We start from the raw sequence: 21132 nt of genomic DNA on the forward strand, positions 1-21132 counted from the left end.
GGAAGAAATGCATGCTGGCTACCCCAGTTACTGGAGACTGTGGCAGAACATGAGTTGCGATTGCCCACGAGTTGGACGATTGATGTGCGCCACTTTTGTTCTTTCTCCTGTTCCTTAATGTTTGCTCTCAGTCTAATCTCTGCTCTTTCTTTGATTATTTCTCTTTCTGTAAAAGGTGTGGTGCTGTTCTAAGAACTGAATCCAACCCCCTGCAGCCCAGGCAATCAGGGTGAAATGTAACAACAGTTCTCTTTATCTGGGCCAGTCATTTCTTTTTAGACATCAGGAAGGTTTTTCTTATATCCATCCTGAACTTGGTTTTGAAAGCAAATCTATCTCCAACCATTTACTCTTATGGTCCAGGTGAGAGTGGAATCAGTGCCATTTTAGAGCAATTTCTGTGAAGTGCAAACTCCTGAGGCTACAAGCCTTTTCCCCAACTCCATCCCTCTGACTGAATCCTTACAGTGTTATCAGTTTATCAGTCTAACTGCTCTCCCCACCTCACTCCCCCCATAACACACTATTAGGCAGGGGCCTTGTTTAATTTTCTTTACATCTCCAACTCCCTCTACCCCTTCCCAGTGCCCAGGCTAGTATTCCATCCAAGCAGGCTCTAGATGTTTGTTGGCTACTTAAATACTTCTGGAGGACTGTTTAGGGCGCTACTGAGGAGGCAGGAAAATGACTTTGCTGGAGCTCCGCATGAGGGTAGGAGCGTCATTCTCTAGGCTGGAATGAAGTATAGTGGGAGGATGAAGGATGTTTGCAAAACTGTGGGTGGAAGGCACTAGGGAAAAAAGAAATGCAGAAGGGAATTTTGTGGTCTGTTTTTGGAGTTAAATTCGTCAAGATTGTATAAACCTCACGACATCAAAAGTGATACCGCCTCCTAAAAGTCTTGGACTGTACTATCCAACATGATAATTGGTAGCCACATGTAGCTATGTACACTCAAATTACTTGAAATTAAACAAAAATAATTCAGTTTTTGAGTCACACTAGCTATGTTTCACACGCTCAACAGCCATATGAGACTCACGACTGCTGTATAGGAGAGCAGAGATGTAGAAATTCCATCATCCCAGAAAGTTCTTTTGGACAGCCCTGCTCTAGCAGTTGATAGTATGTTCATTTTGGTTCCCTCTTTGTTTACTCATCCTACAGTATTAACCGAGTGCCTACTTTGTTCCTGGCAATGCTCTCAGCAAAACATGAAATGGCTAAGAGTCCAGACTCTGAAACAGTGGGTTCAACTGCTCACTTACTGTGAGACCTTGGACAAGTCACTTAACCTCCCTGTGCTTTAATTTAACCAGCTGTAAAGTGAACATAAAAGTGATCTTGTAGGTTTGTTATGAGAATTAAATTGGTGTGTATGTATATGTGTACTTGTGTGACTATGTATATAAATGTGTGTACATGTGTGTATCTATATATGTGAGTGTATATATATGTATGTATGTGTAGATGTACATATACATTTATTTTCATGTGTGCCTTAAATCAGTTTCTGATGCATATTCAGTGCTTGGTAAGACGGAGCTCTTAGTAGTGGTATATATTTATTACAAAACAAAAACACCTATGATTTCTGCTATCATAAACAAAAACAGATCAACGAAACAACTATGATCAACAAAAACAACTATGACTTCTGCTGTCCTGGAATTTACCAGCTAGTGGGAGCAGCAGACAACAAATCACTATACAAGTTAATAATTACAAACTGTATCAAGGGTTGCAAAATAATGAATGGGATGAATCAACAGAGAATAATAATGGAAAAGCTACATAGAAAACTTCTCATTTAAGCTAAAAAAAAAATAAAATAAAGAGGAGAAATGGCCGCTATGAAAAGGGAGGGGAGAGAACTATGGAAAGTATACTAAAGCAAAGGAAAGTACACTGTGAAAGAGGACAGGGAATTCCCTAGTGGTCCAGTGGCTAAGACTCCCACTGCAGGGGTGCTGGGTTTGATCCCTGATTAGGGAACTAGATCCCACATACTGAAAAAAAAAGGTTCCACATGCTGCAACTAAGACCCAGCACAGCCAAATAAATAAATATTTTAAATAAAAGAGGTCAGTGTGACTAAAACAGACCAGGCCATGGAGGAGGTTTAGATAAGTTTGGAAGAAGAGATAAAATTCAGCCAGTTCATACAGGACTGAAGCCAGTGGTAGAAATTATGTGCCAAGGGTAATATATTATTATTATATATAAAATGATCACTCTGGGAGTTGTGTGAGGCACATGTTGGAGGGGTAGCAGGAATGAGAGTCTATTAGAAGACTATTTTAGTAGACTGGGAGAGGGGGAGTAATTTAGATTCAGGCATTAGACAGGGATGTGGAGAGAGATGGTCAATGTCTGGATGCAGTTGATAGAAAGAACCCATGGGACTTGCTGATGGATTACATGTGGTCGATGAGGGAGGCATCCAAGCTGATGCTCAGGGTTTTTACTTGATTAACTAGGTCAGTGGTAGGTTTATTTACTAAAATAAAAAAGATCTATAAAGAACCTTTTTGAGAAAAACTAACTATATCTACTTGATGACAAGCAGTCTGCTAGAGATGGAAGTCTGGTATCCAGATGAAAGCCTGGGCTGGCAATAGACACACAGGCATCATTAGCTCATAGACGATATTTAAGAGTTTGAATAAGAGATTAACCTCTAGAATGATGGATCTAGAAACACAGCAAACATTCTCCCCAGTGACCATTTAACTAAAGAAAATTGTATATAGTCTCTGATAACTTTCCTAAGGGCAAACAGCAATTAGAGCAATATTCATTCAAGTAAATTTAGTAAATCTTAGTAAGAACAGTGAGAGTCTTTGACGTTTGAGCCAGCTATATCTTCAGAATCACCATGTGAGGGGCAGGCTGCCAGCATTTTTCATCTTTCTTCAAAAGTCCTGTGTTGCAGGACCTTTATTCAGAAAGAATAGGGCCTCTAGTCCTCCACCTAGGAAATATCCATTAAATACAAATGAACGCAGTAAAAGAGAAACAGAAGAACAAAGAGATTTGAGACATAAAACCAAAAGCAAACTGTCAGATGTAAATTCAACCATATTAGTAATACGGTTTATGGATGATACTAAAATATGGATCATCACACAGTCCAACTGAAAGGCAGATTATCAGATTAGGTTGAAAAAGTAACATGATCTGACTATTTGCTGTGTACAGGAGGCATTTTAGATTCAAAGATACAAACAGCTTGAAAGCAAAAGGATGAAAAAAGATACACCATGAAAATAGCAACTGTAAGCAACTTGAAATAGCTATACTAATAGCAGATAAAATAGACTTTAAAACAAGTTCTGGAAATGGGTGAGACCACCCAAGGAGAAAGTAGTGCTAGAGAAGAAGAGAGAGCTTGGGTGGAACTTGGGCAATTTTCAAGTTTAGTGGTAGGACAGAGGGGAAGGATCATGAAAAGGAGACTCCCAAGCTATAATAATTTTCCAGGCTTTTATAGATCATGATATCATACAAGTACACACTCTAGAATCCTTTAGCATCAGCCCTAAGAACACATGCAGTTGAACTGATCCACTCACTCTTTTCCCTGCCCCAATTTGACAAATAAGGAAAGACTGAGCAGTGACTTCCCAAAGTCAGAGAAACATAGTAACAGAGTTGAGACTTAAAAGGTCATGTGTGTATGTGTGTGTGTGTCCACAAGCACCGCTTCCCATACAGCAGTCCTAGAGATGCTTTGTCTTACTTTTTCCTTCTCACATACTGTCTTTTGTTGTTTTGAGAGCTCCACTGTAGTATTGTAGGGGTGTAGCCAGCTTGGGACCCTGATAGTAAGTTGTCAAGATTTTAAATCAATGATACAAATTGGGTTGATTTGATATTCATCATGTCTTTGTAGATGACTGTTTAACTTTCTGCAATTTTGGTTTCATCATCTGTGAAGTGAAATTCTCTGAGGGAGACACTCAGACTGGAGGTATAATTACTAGGAATAAATGAGGAGCACAGATCTCTTAGAGCTTACCTGTATTTCAGGAGCTCATCAAATTGGTTTAGAATCCATGGTCTCTGTTCCATCTTTTGAAGGCACCATAAAACTTTCAAGACATAAAACTTATGCAGTGGGAACTTACCTCTATGGGTAAAAAAGCAGCAATTTTGCAGAGTCCAGTAAAAACATCACAATATGTTTCAGATGCCAAAGAAGAGCCATCACAAAAATTTCCAGTTTCCAGCAGCAATTATAACTATAATATAGGATTACTTAGCATCTGAAAGATGAAAGTGTTACTCAGTTGTGTCCAACTCTTTGTGACCCCATGGACTGTATAGCCTGCCAGGCTCCTCTGTCTGTGGAGTTCTCCAGTCAAGAATACTGGAGTGGGTAGCCATCTCCTTCTCCAGGGGATCTTCCCAACCCTGGGATTGCACCTGGGTCTCCTGCATTGCAGGCATATTCTTTACCATCTGAGCCAACAGGGAATTCCCACTCCAGTACTCTTGCCTGGCAAATCCCATGGATGGAGCAGCCTGGTAGGCTGCAGTCCGTGGGGTCGCTAACAGTCAGAAACGACTGAGCGACTTCACTTTCACTTTTCACTTTCATGCATTGGAGAAGGAAATGGCAACCCACTCCAGAATTCTTGCCTGGAAAATCCCAGGGACGGGGGAGCCTGGTGGGCTGCCGTCTATGGGGTCGCACAGAGTCGGGCACGACTGAAGCGACTTAGCAGCGGCATGGGGCTAACATACAACCATGGTCTTGACATGAAAATGCCAGTGATCCTATCGTACCCAGAAAAAAATGTGTTTGTTGGCATTTAAACATGTTATAACTTAAAATGTCTAAAGGCATTTAATAAATACCCTTATATGTTGTTTACTTGGGTAAGCCATCTAGTCAGACCCTCTTGTCCTCAGGATGTCAATGAGAATTCAGTGTGGATAAGCTTAGTTTATATTCTTCATAACTGTCTCCTTGGTGTTCACTATGATGAGAATCTGATCCCAGTGTTACCCAGGTAGAATCTGGTCAGTATGTTTTTAAAAAATCTATTACATGAACTAGATTTTTGGAATAAGAGATAAAAATCACTTTTAAAATAAGATATCAAAATCATAGTATCATTGAGACAACTCTTCTCAGAATATGGGCAATGATACAGGAGATTAGGTGGTTTGGGAAACCACAGGACCCGTACTGGGGTCCCAAGCATAGAGTCCAGCACAATTTGCAAATGCAGAGTGACTTCAGTTTGGGCCATTTTTCAGTTTTATTTAGCAAGTTTTCAGTGGGCACTTCCTGTTGCCGATACTGTAAGATCAGTATATATTAGATATAAAATATAAAAATAAATAAACAAATATATAATATTATATTTATATAATATATTTATATAATATAATAAATTATAAATATAATAATTTATATAATATATATAATATATTTATATAATGTTTATATAATATAAAATATTGATATAATTAAATATAATATTTAAATAATATTTATAATATACAAAATATAAATGATATATAAATATTATATATTTATATATTTTGTATGTATTTATAGAAAATATGTTAATAATAAAAATAATATATTTATATATTAAATATAAATATATAATATATAAATAAAATATAATATGTATAAATATATAATATATATAAACAGGATATAATACTGTTATATTACTCAGAACATACACTAGCTTATGGCATTGCACTGGACTCTGGAGTTAGAGTTTAACTCATAGTTTTCATTTCCAGGCATCTGGAAAGAGTTTACTATGCTCAGTGGAAGACAGAGATTTGGGTGATTCTGGGTACATTTTTTAAAAAATTATTTTCAGTGAAAGAAAGAAAATTATATCTGGGGTAGAAGTCTCTGTTTTCATGTTGAAGAGATTTTTAAGATATAGACAAATCTATTTATTCATGTATTTAATTGAGGTATAATTGATTTGCAATGTTGTGTTAATTTCTACTGTACAGCAAAGTGACCCAGTTATACACATATATACATTTTAAAAATATTCTTTCCATTAACCCAGGGTATTGAATATAGCTACCTCTGGTATACAGTAGGACCTTCTTTATATTCTATATGTAATAGTTTGCATCTAATAACCCCAAACTACTACTCCGTTCCTCCTCCATCCCTCTCCACTCATGGCAACCGTAAATCTGTTCTCTATGTCTGTGAGTCGGTTTCTGTTTCATAGTTTCACTTGTAGCATATTTTAGATTCTACATGTAAGTGACATATGATATTTGTTTTTCTCCTTCTGACTTACTTCACTTAGTGTGATAATCTCTAGTTGCATATATGTTGCTGCAAATGGCATTATTTTGTTATTTTTTGTGGCTGAGAAGTATTCCGTTGTATATGTGTATCACATCGTCTTTATCCTCTCATCTGTTAGTGGACGTTTAGGTTGTTCCTATGTCTTGGCTTTTGTGAATAGTGTTACAGTGAACTAGGAGTACACATATCTTTTTGAATTATAGTTTTGTCTGGATGTATGTCCAGGAGTGGGATTGCTGGATCATATGGCAACTCTATTTTTAATTTTTAAGGAATGTTTCCCGTAGTGGCTACACAAACGTATATTCCCACCAACAGTACATGAAGGGTTCTCTTTTTGGACAAGTCTAGAGTAGTTAGCAGAGCAGGCAATGACACCCCACTCCAGTACCCTTGCCTGGAAAATCCCATGGATGGAGGAGCCTGGTAGGCTGCAGTCCATGGGGTCGCGAAGAGTTGGGCATGACTGAGCGACTTCACTTTCACTTTTCCCTTTCATGCATTGGAGAAGAAAATGGCAACCCACTCCAGTGTTCTTGCCTGGAGAATCCCAGGGACAGAGGAGCCTACTGGGCTGCCGTCTATGGGGTCGCACAGAGTCGAACACGACTGAAGTGACTTAGCAGCAGCAATAGCAGTAGAGTAGTTAGATGACTGAGCAACTTCACTTTCACTTTTCACTTTCATGCATTGGAGAAGGAAATGGCAACCCACTCCAGTGTTCTTGCCTGGAGAATCCCAGGGACGGGGGAGCCTCGTGGGTTGCCATCTATGGGCTCGCACAGAGTCGGACACGACTGAAGTGACTTAGCAGCAGCAGCAGAGTAGTTAGGTATGAAATAGAGTGATCTTGTCATTGACAGTATTCTCCATTTAACACTCTCAGTGAAGTAAACTGGATTTCTTAAAGAAATTTCTTAGAGGAAATTGCCTTCTCTCAGTTTAAGTTGCCTATAGGCTTCCCTGGTGGTTCAGATGGTAAAGAATCTGCCTGCAGTGTGGGAGACCTGGGTTTGATCCCTGAGTTGGGAGGATCCCCAGGAAAAGGGATTGGCAACCCATTCTAGTATCCTTGCCTGGAGAATTTCATGGACAAAGGAGCCTGGTGGGCTATAGTCCACGGGGTTGCAAAGAGTTGAATACAACTGAGCAACTAATACTTTCATACTTTCAATGAAGAATAAGGATCATCATTACTACTTGGAAAAGTAGAAGACATCAGTAGGGCAGAACAATCGAAAGAAAAGTTACTCTTAAATTTTATTGCCATTATCCATAGTATTGCATTTTAGATGTTTTTCTGTGTAACTAATCAGCTTTTCAATTAAACCTGACAGCTGCTATTCAAAAAGTGAAAATAAATTTACTTACATTCATAGGTAACATTTTTTTTTCTCACCAAGAATATATATTCTTTCCTATATATGATTTCTTCTTGTAAGTTGGCATTTGTAACTTATTAATATTATATTAAAATATAATATCCACTCTTTCTTTTATCAATGATATAATCAGCTTACCATAGTGCATTGCTTTTTGGTATAAATTAAAGGAAACAGAGTTGAATTTATTAAAATCAATTTTAAAACTATTTATTTTCATTAGAGCCTAATCTTTCTTTGAGTTTCCTTATTACATTGTAAGTCCTTTATCCCTCAGATCTCTACTCATTAACACATTAAGCCAAAAATCATTATTAAGAGTCCTGCCTCATTAAAAATTGCAAGAACTAGCTTTCCATGCTGGAATTTTACACTGAAAATAGCTTCTAGAGAAAGATAACATTTTTTTAACTGCTCATATTTCTGGCAAATAGCATCATATCACTATTGACAAGTCCCCAAATCAGAGCACCTACTAAACATGTCCATTCAACAAAAATATTATTTCATATTGTTTTTGAACAATAGACTTAAGTGCCAAAGTATATCATCTTCCCAAGTACTTTTCCCCCACCATTAACGAGTTATTCTTTCCAGTAACCCTATGACAGAGGCCGTTATGAAAGGAAGCAGAAATGGAAAAAAATTCTACAAAAAAAAGGTTGTGTCAGAGGTTACACTTTGCCAATGTCACTTTCTGTTGAGGGCAAGTGTCTTTCAATGATTTGTCTCTTTCCGATGGTCAATTACACCCCAGCATGCCTGATAAGATCAATAATACTCCTTAAATTGCTGGGGAATCTGAGGCTGGGTTGACATTTAGAAACAAAATCCTTTCCTCCTCCTTTCAGTCAAAACAATCAGTCACAGGCCTCCAAGGTGACAAGATTGGCAGAGCTATAGTTCCAGATGTCCCAGCTGGCCTTCCAGAGAGCAAAATCATCCTCGGACTCTCAGAATCACAGTCTCTTGTTTTCTAAAGGGAATGCAATTCCTAGGTTCTTAACCTTGAGTTGGATCACAGAGTCCTCCAAGCACTCAACTCAAGGTACACATGGCTCTCTCTCCAAAAATACACACAAAAAGCTTTCTGCTATTAGAGTTCATTCACAAAACTTACCTTTGTCTTCTTAACTGAGATAATACAGACCCATGAAGGTCAATTTAAATTCTCAAGTTCTTATAACTCCTAATCTGGTCTTCTTCAAATCATTCATTGGTACCTCTTGAGAGGGCTGAGGCAACCTCAGGTCTTCCTCAGCTATTCTAGGAAATGATAATACTGTGATTCTGAGAAACTTCAGGCTTATTCAGCAGTATTGGTTGAGCCCTTCTATGTGCCAAGCACTGTGTTATGCATTCTTCTCTTCCACAGCACAGGTGTCAAAACTGAAGAAGAATAAAAATGGTGGCCTTATCTTTTAATCTGACCTCTTGGTAAGGCTCCAGAGAACATTCTTCTGCCTTTTCTTTTCGTTGACAGGGATAACACACCTCTAAAACAGTTCTAACTCTACTCAGAACCACTCATGTTCCTCCACTGCTCCTAAGATCAAACCCACCTGTGCCTGGTATGGAAGGCCCATGCATGCGTGGGAAACCTACGTCCCAGTTCATCTTTCCAAACCCCTTTACTCAAGACAAACCACTTGCAGTCACTTTTTAAGAAATCATTTTTTTAAAAAAAGAAAATAGTGCTGTTATCCATTCAAACAGTTCTCACCCAGAAATTTGCTATAGTTATATTCATCCTTCAAGGCCTGCATCTTATCACCCTTCCTCCCTGAATTCTATTCTGATTACCTAACTCAAAATTCCCGTTTCTCTTCTTACTTTCTACAACTCTTATGGCTGTGCCCAGTTGGAGGCTAATGGTTAATGTTTTATCTCTTCATGCACAAATGACTTAATACCACTGATACATTTATGGTTTTTGAGGACAGCTAGCATGTCTACAGATCATTATATACCCTCTTTCACTTTATGGATTTATTCAAATGAGGACTAGCAAAAATGGCCTCTCTTTAAAGGATTCCCAAATTATTTCTGTTTTTAGTAGTTGACTCTTAACAGAGAAAACCCAGTCTATCCACATATTGAAACCCTTGAATCTGCCTTGAATGTGCATTTCCTCGGCCAAGAACACTCTCACTTTTATTTTCTTCCAGAGTCCAGAAAATCTTGGAAGCTTGCCTTACGGGGTGATGGAATAAAAAGCCAGACCAAACCAACCAGACGTGGGTTCCTTCTATAAATGTACATTCCACAGCCCAAGATAGAGCATCTTCCATTTTACTTGCCCAGCCTCTGAATGCCTCCCGGTTATAATGAAATACTTCAAAGTCTTCCAAACACCCATTTGGAAGTGACTGCCCCTGATACAAAACGATGTCCAATCGGATGTACATCATCACACAGCAGGGAGGGAGAGGCGTGGAAAGCACTTGGTCTAATCAGAAAGCCTCATCTCTCGATGAGGATTTTCTTTTTCTCATTTGTCATCTTTCTAGCCACTGAATTCTCAAGTGGCCAATTTGCTTCCTATTGGTAATCAGCTAGTTATTTTTACTCTCATTTCTCTCCCTGGAACTGTCAAACTCTTTGGAACAATTCATCACCCACAGGGGCCTAACCCTTCTGTGGCGGGAACTGGTAAGGGGGGGAGGGAAGCTATTATCCTGGAAAAGATAAGTACAAAACTATTTCACCGTTTATATTCAGTTTTTAAACAATGATTTCCCCGATGAGGTAAGTCAAATAATGACACCACTGGGTAAGAGCGAAACAATGAAAGCTTCAAGGGAAAGTGCATTAGGCAATGGAAATGCTCCCCAGCTGTGAAGTTTGTGACTCTGAAATCACTTGTTCTTAGATTGTCTTTACAACCCCACAAAGGAGCATCATCTTACATTCACAACTTACGTTGGCAGGAAGCTGTCTCTGTAAAAATTATAAACCCAGAAAGGAGAGTTTTAAATATGTATAATGCATTGGTGGTTATTCCAAAAGCAACTTTACCCCAGCAACGAGAGAAGGAAGGTAGCCTTTGAAGGTTGTTTTGTCTGTGGCAGGAAACTTTTTCTGCTAGTTCCCGCAGGTCTTCTCAATTACAGAATCTCACTTTAGTTTGTCTCTTATTCCCTTTCCTTCCAGCTTTTGCTGTGTCTGTCTGTCTCCAGTGAAATCATTTCCAAACACTGTTTTCAGGTTGCCATTTTTCTGAGTTCACATCAGGTGCCATGGAAAATTGACCCCACCACTCTTGTGAATAAAACTCTGGTGTCAGTACATTTTCTAATTACTGGGTGTCTAATTTGATCTCTTCTCAAATTTCCCTCAGTCCTTCAGAAGAACCTAATATCAATCCCTCCAGGCTGGCTGTGCTCACTGGAGCCAAAAGTTTACATTTCTGAAGTCCACGTTCAGCTTTAAGAAAGATGTTAGTGTGACATAAATTGGCATTTTCTGGGCACTTCCTTGGCTCGTAGCAAACTCTTTATTCCTTGGAAGGAAGCAGAGTGTTGAGCAGCCCTTCTGGCTATTTCCTTAGAGACTCTCTGAATCGGGGCAGCAGCAGTGTGATATGAATCTTGAAATGTTTATCTTCCTCCACCGTTTTTCATGTCTCAGACCCTTTCTTGTGTCTCTTCTGTTTCATATAAACATCCACACATGTAACTTCACTTTTAGGTGTGTGCCTCTGTAAGGAGAATCGAAAGAGACTGAGAAAGCACGTTTACATACCCCTTGTCGAGTTTGCTGGCTTTTCATCTGCTAATTCCCTCCACGCATGGCTATTCTCACAATGGGTGATATCACCCAACAGCTGTCCTGGACTGGAAACTAAAATACTTGTAGAATTTCAGCCTTTTGTCTTACCTACTAAAATCTCTCTTTTTTCCAAAATACCAAAACAGTACAAAAATGGTTGGCTGGCTTCAGTGAAACATTATTCCTGTGACTTTATATAAATTGTTTTATAGCCTGTTCTCTTCATGTTTCTTGGTAATTATCCCTAATTCTAAATTTGCCTTCAAGAATCATGAACAGCGATGTTATTGACATGAGTCCTTATATTTGGCATTTGGTGAAACAGCAAAATTGTTTTTGTAAAAATCGGTTTTCCATCTGCCATGTGTGAGTAGAAAATGAGTGGAGAGAAGCAACACTTTTCCTGCCCCATGTCCCCTGGTTGACCTGAATGAGAACTTTAATATCTGACATGATCCATATGTGTTGATTAGCATCTGGATTGGCTGAATACCATAAGTAGAGATCTCTGGGCCTCCTTCTGCATAATTACTCTGGTTATTTACTCGTGTCGCTTGGTCCTACTCCTCTAAAAATAGCAGGTTCCTTTCTTCATCACCAAAACTTACTTCATCACTACAATCGTGATTTTTTTTTTAAGACAAATCTACTTTCCTAACTGTTCTCCCATTCTCTTGGGTCTCCATCCTTATCACAATATCCTGTTCCCTGGCCCTTTCCTCTATTTTGGGGCATTGTGTTAACTACTTACTCCCAAAGAAGGGTGAGAAAACCTCCATGGAGCAGCAATTCTAAAATCCACAGACTACCAGCAGTTCACCATGTTGTACAGACATTGTATACAGCTCAACACATTTTCATAAACTAAAAACATCTCTTTGACCAGTGCCCAGCTCAGGAGGGAACATGTACGAACTTTCCTAGCCACTGGACAGAATAACGTCTATTGAAAATAATAAGCAAGAATTGAACCTATATTTTGCCTATCTCTTTATTCTACTTTTAATCCTGTTTATTGTTCTTACAAATGTATTGACCAGTGAGTGATTAGAAATAAATAACCAAACAAAATCAAATCAAACAACAGAACGGGCCCTTTACCTCTGCTTGTCTGAGAAAAACCAAGCTAGAGGATGTAAGATGCCTATCAGATTTTGTGAGTGGTTAGTTGCTAACTTCAGCATGCCTGTGAGGACCCGTAGTTCCCACGGGGCCCCGCTGTCCTGAACACGTAGGATAATACTGTACAAGGAACTCATGCACCAGAAACCGTCTCCCACTATCAAAGCGCCTTTCCTTGGATTTAGAGTCACCACAGCGTTTTTGTTCAGGGTCCTCAAAGTGTTGCCTTCTCTGGGGTCCCTGCTTGCAGACATCACACTTGAACTTCACTAGAGTACATTTTCCTTTTTGGAGCCCAACATCACTTGTGAAGGTGACAACATGGTCTATACCATAAAAATGATTGTTCTGGTTCTAATATAGAAGCTGACACACAAGACTGGACTTTTCCTCTTCTCGTGCCAAGATTGTCTGCAGATTGTCAGACAGGATTGTCAGAATTTCCTGTTGTGAATGGGTACAGGCTGTGATACGGCCATTCTAGGACTTCCAGTGGTAGTAAGAGGAAAATTATGAACCAACTCCCCTGGAGAGGAAGTTCCTATTGAAACAGCAGTCCGGTCAGCAGGCGCAAGCATGGTAGCTGCCTCCTTCCTACCAGGAATAGCCCCACCTCTACAGCTGCTGACTTTCCCATTGCAGGGTCTGTGAATTCATCACACCAAGAGGCTTGGCAGAAGCAGCATTTGGCATATTCACACAAATTGGGAAGGAATCAGCTACGTGCATTTTCCTGGAAGGCAGGATTTCCCTTGCTCGTTGCTTGTATCTTCAGTTTACAACAAATGTCCTGAAAATGGGACACATATGATATCATAAGTCTTCTATAATTTCAAAGAACAAGTGACCCAAGCCTCATTCTCATTTCCCCTTCTTCCAGAAATTGATTGTTGGATACACAGATGATACAGCTGGAAGGCCCCATACATATCCGCTAACAAGTCCCCCTCCCATCTTACAGGCTGAGACTGAAGCCTGGAAAATGTGTATGACTTGCCAAATATGAGATTCAAACAACACAGATTGGATTTTAGGGTTTTATGTTTTAATTTTGGTTTTTTATTTGGGGGGGAGGGGTGGGTAAACTATTGGTACAAATACAGTATACTTACAGAAAAGGCAAATCATCACTGTGAAACTCAACAGATTTTCTTAAACTGAGATACCCATATAACCACATAACCAGCACCCTGAGCAAGAAGCTAAGCAATCCTAATACTTCCCAAAGCCTCTATAATGTACTGTACCTCTGCTCCCTCCCAAGGGTAACCACTATCCTGCCTTCTAATATCATGTCTTGTTTTTGCCTATTATTAAAGGTCATATAAATGGAATTATATAGTGTGTTGTTCTTGCACCTGGCTTCCTTCAGCTCTATATTGGTGAGATTCATTCACGTATTTGCGTATAGTTTTATTTATTTATTTATTTGACTGTGCCAGGTCGTAGCTGTGGCATGTGGGGTCTAGTTCCCTGACCAGGGATTGGACCTGGGTGCCCTGCATTGGAGTGTGGAGTCTTAGCCACTGGAGCAGTAAGGAAGTCTCTGTGTAGTCTTAATGCGCTGATTTTAATTTACGTGTAACATTCTTTCCCGTGAGTATAGTACATTGCATATATTTTCAACAGCTGGTAGACATTTAGATCATTTCCAGTTTGGGGCTTTTATGACTAGTAGTGCTAAGACCATTTCTGTACATGTCTTTTGGTGAATATATATATAATAGAATTGGAGTTGACTCACGCTCTCTGATGATCTAGTGGTTAGGATTAGGTGCTCTCAGGGCCATGGTCCAGTCCAATTCCTGGTCAGGGAAGCCTTTCTTCTTGGGCTTCCCTGGTGGCTCAAACCGTAAAGAGTCTGCCTGCAATGTAGGAGACCTGAGTTCAATCCCTGGGTCAGGAAGATCCCCTGGAGAATGAAATGGCAACCCATTCCAGTATTGTTGCCTGAAGAATCCCACAGACAGAGAAGCCTGGCAGGGTTAGGTTATGGGGTCATAAAGAGTTGGACATGACTGAGCAACTAACACATACAGAGTTTAATGCCTAATGATACTCTCAAAAGATGATGAGAAGGGAAATGAACCAACTTTATGCAAGTTCTTGTGCTAGAGAGACTGTCAATGTACCACTCTGTGCCAGCTGTCAAAAGAGGACTATTTGAGGAATATGGTAGCCACATGACAGTTACCAATAAGCATTTACGATTGAGACAGTTTGCAAGGACTCTCAAAAGCCAAAATAGTCACTTGACATTTCATTAATATAAAAATCTGTTCTTTAATTTGCTTTTATTTTTACTTATTTTTATTTACAGAAAGTGAAAGTGTAAAAGTGTTAGTCACTCAGTCGTGTCTGACTCTTTGCAACCCCTGAAGCCCACCAGGCTCCTCTGTCCATGGGATCCTCCACACAAGAATGCTGGAGTAGGTAGCTATTCCCTTCTCCAGGGGATCTTCCCAACCTGGGGATTGAACCTGGGTCTCTTGCATTGCAGGCAGATTCTTTACTGTCTGAACCACCAGGGAAGCCATACATTCTCATCCTATAAACATACCTCACAAAACAATACTGCTAGGATGTAGATGTCATGGTTGCAAGGATCTTTGTCTATTCTGTTGATCACAAAGCAGCACCAATGCTTGGCCTAGAAGGTGCTAGACAGTATCCATAGAATGTATGAATGATGGATGGTCCTCATGGCCATTGCTCTCCAACCTTGGAGCTTCCCCAGAGGTAATCTAATCTCTGGTTCTGATGTGTGCCTTTCCCTTCCTTTTTTTAAAAACACATTTGTTTTGTGTGGGTATGTGTGATAATATCATTGGATTATACCATGCTTTATGAATTTTTTAAGTTAAGGGTATGCCAAGCATTTTTGTTGGTCAGTATATAGAGAAGGTCTATCTTTTTTGCACTGTGTAACATTCCATGATATGGATTGTTACATTTCAGCCATCTCTAAATTTTTGATACCACAAATGATGGTGTAATGAGCATTCTTATGAATATGTATAAGTGTTTCTTGATGGTAGATATGTAAAAGGGACTTATTGACTCACAGGTGGTATACATTTTTTTTTTCTAATTTTATTTTATTTTTAAACTTTACATAATTGTATTAGTTTTGCCAAATATCAAAATGAATCCACCACAGGTATACCTGTGTTCCCCATCCCGAACCCTCCTCCCTCCTCCCTCCCCATACCATCCCTCTGGGCCGTCCCAGTGCACCAGCCCCAAGCATCCAGCATCGTGCATCGAACCTGGACTGGCAACCCAATTCAGTGTCATAAGCAGATACTAACCTGCTTCTCCTTACCACTGCTATGATTGATAATATCAAATTTTGAAATTTTTGCCAAAATGATACGTGAAAAATGTCATTTAGTTTGTATTCCTATCCATATTACTGGAGTTGGGCATCTAGCCATGTGTTTGTTGCTTTAGGTTAGGGTTTGATTCAAGCCTAGACTATACGCCTGCAAAGAGCAAGTGTATAGTCTAAAACAATTTAGTGGGTGGATGAAATCCGTCAACCCCCATCAAGGCACTTACTTATGGCCATATTATACATTATTGTGGTCTTCAGGACTATGCTGCTGCTGCTGCTGCTAAGTCACTTCAGTCGTGTCCGACTCTGTGCGACCCCAGAGACGGCGGCCCACCTGGCTCCCCCGTCCCTGGGATTCTCCAGGCAAGAACACTGGAGTGGGTTGCCATTTCCTTCTCCAACGCATGAAAGGGAAAAGTGAAAGTGAACTCGCTCAGTCGTGTCCGACTCTTAGCGACCCCAGGGACTGAAGCCCACCAGGCTCCTCCGTCCATGGGATTTTCCAGGCAAGAGTACTGGAGTGGGGTGCCATTGCCTTCTTCACTTCAGGACTATAGTAATCCCATACAATCTCTGATTATATCTCTGCCTACACGCTTAGGGTATAAAGAAGTGATTTAAATATTTCTTCAACATCCCAGGGGACAAGCAGAATTTTGACCTGTCTAGTGTACTGATACAAAACTAAATCATTTGGAGACTGGACTATTTGGCTTATCTATCTTTGCTACCAAAGTGGGATCTGAGTTCTGAAAAATATCCTGTACAGGGTATGAAATTACAACTAAATCTGCAATAAGCATCCAGTTTATATTCCTGCATGTTGGGTTCACTACCCAACCTGTTCCTGACGAACATTAAGCGCAGAGAGTCTGGGGGTGAACTTACCAACTTTCAATCCTGATCTTTGCTGGTTTGCAAACCAGGATGTGTTTGTGAACCTCTGTTCCTCTGTTTTATTTTCTATCAGAATAAGACTTACTTTGTAGAATCATCAAGAGAATTAATTGATTAATAAATTAATTGATCAATAAACACAGCACAGACCCTAGCATCTACTATTCAACAAAGATTATTATTATAATTATTAATAGGGTTAGTTTTGATTGGGTCAAAGATCAGGGTTTACACTGGACCTGAGAATATGTTCAAATTCTTTTCTGGTCCTCTACTGGGGAAGAAAATCAATGTAGTGGGCCCTTCATATTCATCTATAGATGTGTGCTCACTTTGTATAGAAGTCACATTGGCCTCAGATGTTTTTATACATAGCTCCTTGCAGGTTTTTAGTCCTGAACATGCAAATGAGGACTATTTAACAGAAAGGCCCACCAGACTACTATGAGTTTTTACCTAGTGCATCAACTGATTCAAGTTTGTTCTGATCAGACTTTGGCCTCATGAGCCCTTGGCTGACATTTCTGTTTGAAACCTGACACCCTGCCAGAAAATTTCTTCAGTTTGAATGAAATGAAATGGGGAGCTTAATTCCAATAACAGAGGGACCCAGCAGGGCCGGCAGTTGTTTCAGATTTTTATTGTCCCACGAGAACTTGGCCTCCTAGGCCGTGACTCCAGACCTCTACACGTTCACCTTGCATTCAGGATAGAATAACCAGAGGCTCACAGAGGGGACGTCTGGGTGGGGTAAAGTCAAACCCCAGCTGCCTTTTTCCTTGGCTTCCTCAACTGTTTTTTGAGGTCTGATCACTCTTGGTCTTGGGGATGAGACTAATTTAATGCCAGGGCATATGCTGATGCCATTTCAGAAATGCTGGAAAGATGCCATCCTTACCACACTCACTCTAGAATGAGCCTTCCAGGGAACTCCTTCTCTGGAAATTCTGAGATTAAGATGCAGCCCTCATTAGAATCCTCTTTCTAACCAGAAGTGAGCTGGGGAGAATGTTAAGCTATTGTTATTGCATCAACCCATCACTTGTTCATTCATTTACTTACTCTCCACGTGTCTGAGGGCTTACCCAGCACCTGGCACTGTGCAGTGGATAGTGGTTAACAAGGCAGACACAGTCCTTGTGGTCCTTACATCCTACATCACCCAGTTACAGGGGGAGAAAGACACTGGACAGAGTGTGATGAATGTAAAGGAGTCACCAGTAAGGGCCCTGAGGGACTCTGGGTTTGGACTCTGGATTTGGCCTTGACTCTGCATGACCTGGATCATCACTCGCTCTGTGTGAGCCTATGTGGTCATGGGACACCATCCTCGATGCTGTTCCCAATGACAGTTTTAGCTTCAATAAGGCACCAGGGCATGCCGCCAACTCAGAGCTCTGGAGTAATTTATAAAAATCCAATTACAGTATCCCTCTTGGGGTCCCTGCCACAGGATCATGCCATAGGTGAGTCCACATTATAATGATGGTTTTCTGCATATTTCATCCTGGAGTATGGAGAAGGAAATGGCAACCCACTCTAGTATTCTTGCTTGGGAAATCCCATGGACAGAAGAGCCTGGTGGGCTACAGTTCATGGGGTCACAAAGAGTCAGACACGATTGAATGACTGAACAACACAGAAACACCCTGGAATAAACCAAACTCCAAGTTGAAACAGAGGAAGGAGAAGAAGGGGAAGAAAGAGGGGAAGGGGAAGAGAGAGAGGAGAGAGGAGAGGGGAGAGATGCTGAGTAAACAGGGATACAGGAAGAAGAGAGAGACAGGCAGAGTGTGATCCTACTGTTCTTTTTCTGGATGAATCTGGTACCAAACACCCTTCCCCTGTCAGAGAGGAAAGTTGAGTATCTGATTCAGGGTACCTGGACTTCGCCTACACTCCCCATCATTCGCCAGCCCTGACCTTGTCAAGTCATTGAACTTTTGTTGCTTCAGTTTCTGCATTTACCAAAAGAGATTTAAATCACCACATCACATTCACTGGGTTATGTCACTTGAATGAGAATAAACAAGTCAATACCCATCCGCAGTGCTTTCAAAACATAAAAAATATGTTAAATACTAGTTGTCATTGTTACACATACACATTCAATACATGTATATGCAATGGATGTAAATGACAGAATCTATACTTCTGAGTTGGCTTAGGGTCAAAGGGTAGACTGAGGCTGTGAAACCCGGGTCTCCCAGAAAGAATGGATTCAGGCATCCTTCTCCACTTCCTCATTCTCTTTCAAGTGTATTTCCATGGTGCCCCTAAATTTTCAGAGCACTCACACATTAGTCATTTCACTGTCTTGGTAGATTTGTTACTGAGTGACCAAAGGCACTCAAGTGACCCACCTCTTTTGTTCACAGACTTCCAAATGAATGTCACTTGACACGGCTGCATTGGTATCCTTGTGAGGCTGGGTAGTGGGGAGGACTGAATACATTGTGGGCTAGGAGACCTTCATTCCACATGTCAAGTCCTTTTAGACCACTGAGCTCCTGATCTCGAGAGGAAAGATAAAGTGCAGTGTGAGGGCATGACGTCAGACTTAATACGGGAATCACTTATGACAGCCAAGCTTGCCAAGTCAAGAACAAAGCTCTGTTAAGTTTATAAATGGTTTCCTCTAACACACCCTAAAAAGATGCTCGACCTCTGGCCTCTAATGCCCAGGGTACCACTATTCCTCCATGAAAGAGCAGCCTTCCTGGGGAGCTTCCGGAAAGCGCGCATTTTCTGACATTTGCAAATGGCTCTTTGGGGACTGCTTCTCTACATCTAAATGTTCCAACGACAAAAAAATGAATTTCAAAACCATGTAGAAATAAAATATAACATCATCAGCATCTTGGTCATCAAAAGGGCAGTGGCCTGGAGCTGGAGGAGCTGAATTCAAATGCCAGCCCTATCACTTATTAACCCAATCATTCTGGACAGTATTTTTTATAGTCTCTGAGTCTCAGTTTCCTCATCTGAAAAATGGATATGATCTTCATCTTATAGAGTCATTATGAGGATTCAGTGAGACATTGCAGATAAAATGGTTGGCACAGCCCTTGACGCACATCAGGTGCTTCATCAATAGTGGTCACATTCACTGTTTTGTATATCCATTCATTTTAGGGAGGCATAATGAACATGGTATATAACTTAGACTCTTTTTCTTCTTTTCTAATATGTGACTTCATCACTGAGACCTGTCCTAATCACCCTATTTTAAATTGCAAACCTGTATCACAGCCTCCCTTCCCCATATACCTCCAGCCACTCCCTTTCTTTCTTTACTACCCCAGTGTTTAGAGTACCATCACTTTCTTTTAAAAAAATTTCATTGAAGTATAGTTGAAACCACTACAATATTGTAATTAGCCTCCAATTAAAATGAATAAATTTATTTTAAAAATAAAATAAAAATTGGAAAAAACAATTTTTATTGAAGTATAGTTGACTTATAATGTGTTAGTTTCTGCTGTACAGCAAAGTGATTCAGTTATACATTATCTATCTATCCTTTCCATTTTCTTCTTCATTTTTTAATCTTGGAATATTGAATATAGTTTCCTCTGCTATTCAGTAGGACTTTGTTGTCTGTTCATCCTATATGTAATAGTTTTCATCTGCTGGTCCAAAAGCCCCTATCCTTACTTCCCCTACTGAGCAACCACAGTCTGATCTCTGTGTCTGTGAGTCTGTTTCTGTTTCATGAATAACTTCATTTGTGTTTTATTTTAGGTTCCACATATAAGTGATATCTTATGATATTTATCTTTCTCTTTCTGACTTACTTCACTTAGTATGATACTCTCTATGTCTAACCATGTTACTGCAAGTGGCATTATATCATTCTTTTTTATGGTTAAAGGCAATGGCACCCCACTCCAGTACTCTTGCCTGGAAAATCCCATGGATGGAGGAGCCTGGAAGGCTGAAGTCCATGGGGTCGCTGAGGGTCGAACATGACTGACTTCACTTTCACTTTTCACTTTCACTTTTCACTTTCATGCATTGGAGGAGGAAATGGCAACCCACTCCAGTGTTCTTGCCTGGAGAATCCCAGGGATGGGGAAGCCTGGTGGGCTGCCGTCTATGGGGTCACACAGAGTCGGACACGACTGAAGTGACTTAGTAATAGCAATATTCTCTTATATCTACCTATATCTGTATCACGTCTTCTTTATCCATTCATTTCTCAATGGACATTTATGTTGTTTCCATGTCTTGGACATTGTGAGTAGTGCTGCTATGAAAATAGGGTTGCATTTATGTTTTGAATTACAGCTTTGTCCAGATACGTGGCCAGGAAT

At 40.1% G+C, this 21132-nt stretch overlaps 2 long non-coding RNA genes across 26 annotated transcripts in view; one reads left to right on the forward strand and one right to left on the reverse strand.

The window, feature by feature from the left end:
- LOC147348292 (uncharacterized) overlaps window positions 1-21132 on the forward strand; it is a 160306-nt gene that overhangs the window by 60661 nt on the left and 78513 nt on the right. The window lies entirely within an intron of this gene.
- The window catches only part of LOC147348293 (uncharacterized), a 360187-nt gene that overhangs the window by 33557 nt on the left and 305498 nt on the right, over window positions 1-21132 (reverse strand). For 6 of the 19 annotated variants that reach the window (XR_015151389.1, XR_015151366.1, XR_015151370.1 and 3 more), the window contains one exon: window positions 7884-11389. The exons of 2 other annotated variants lie outside the window; for them this stretch is intronic. This is a non-coding gene — a long non-coding RNA (uncharacterized LOC147348293). Of the gene's footprint in view, window positions 1-7549; window positions 11390-12426; window positions 13373-14326; window positions 14448-19179; window positions 19332-21132 lie in introns of those variants that run through there. 11 more of the 19 variants (XR_015151382.1, XR_015151383.1, XR_015151365.1 and 8 more) reach the window with 6 other exon arrangements.

The sequence above is a fragment of the Bos grunniens genome, chromosome 22 (assembly GCF_055505025.1).
Source record: "Bos grunniens cultivar Pamir isolate PY7600 chromosome 22, Bosgru_T2T1.0, whole genome shotgun sequence".
NCBI lineage: Eukaryota > Metazoa > Chordata > Mammalia > Artiodactyla > Bovidae > Bos > Bos grunniens.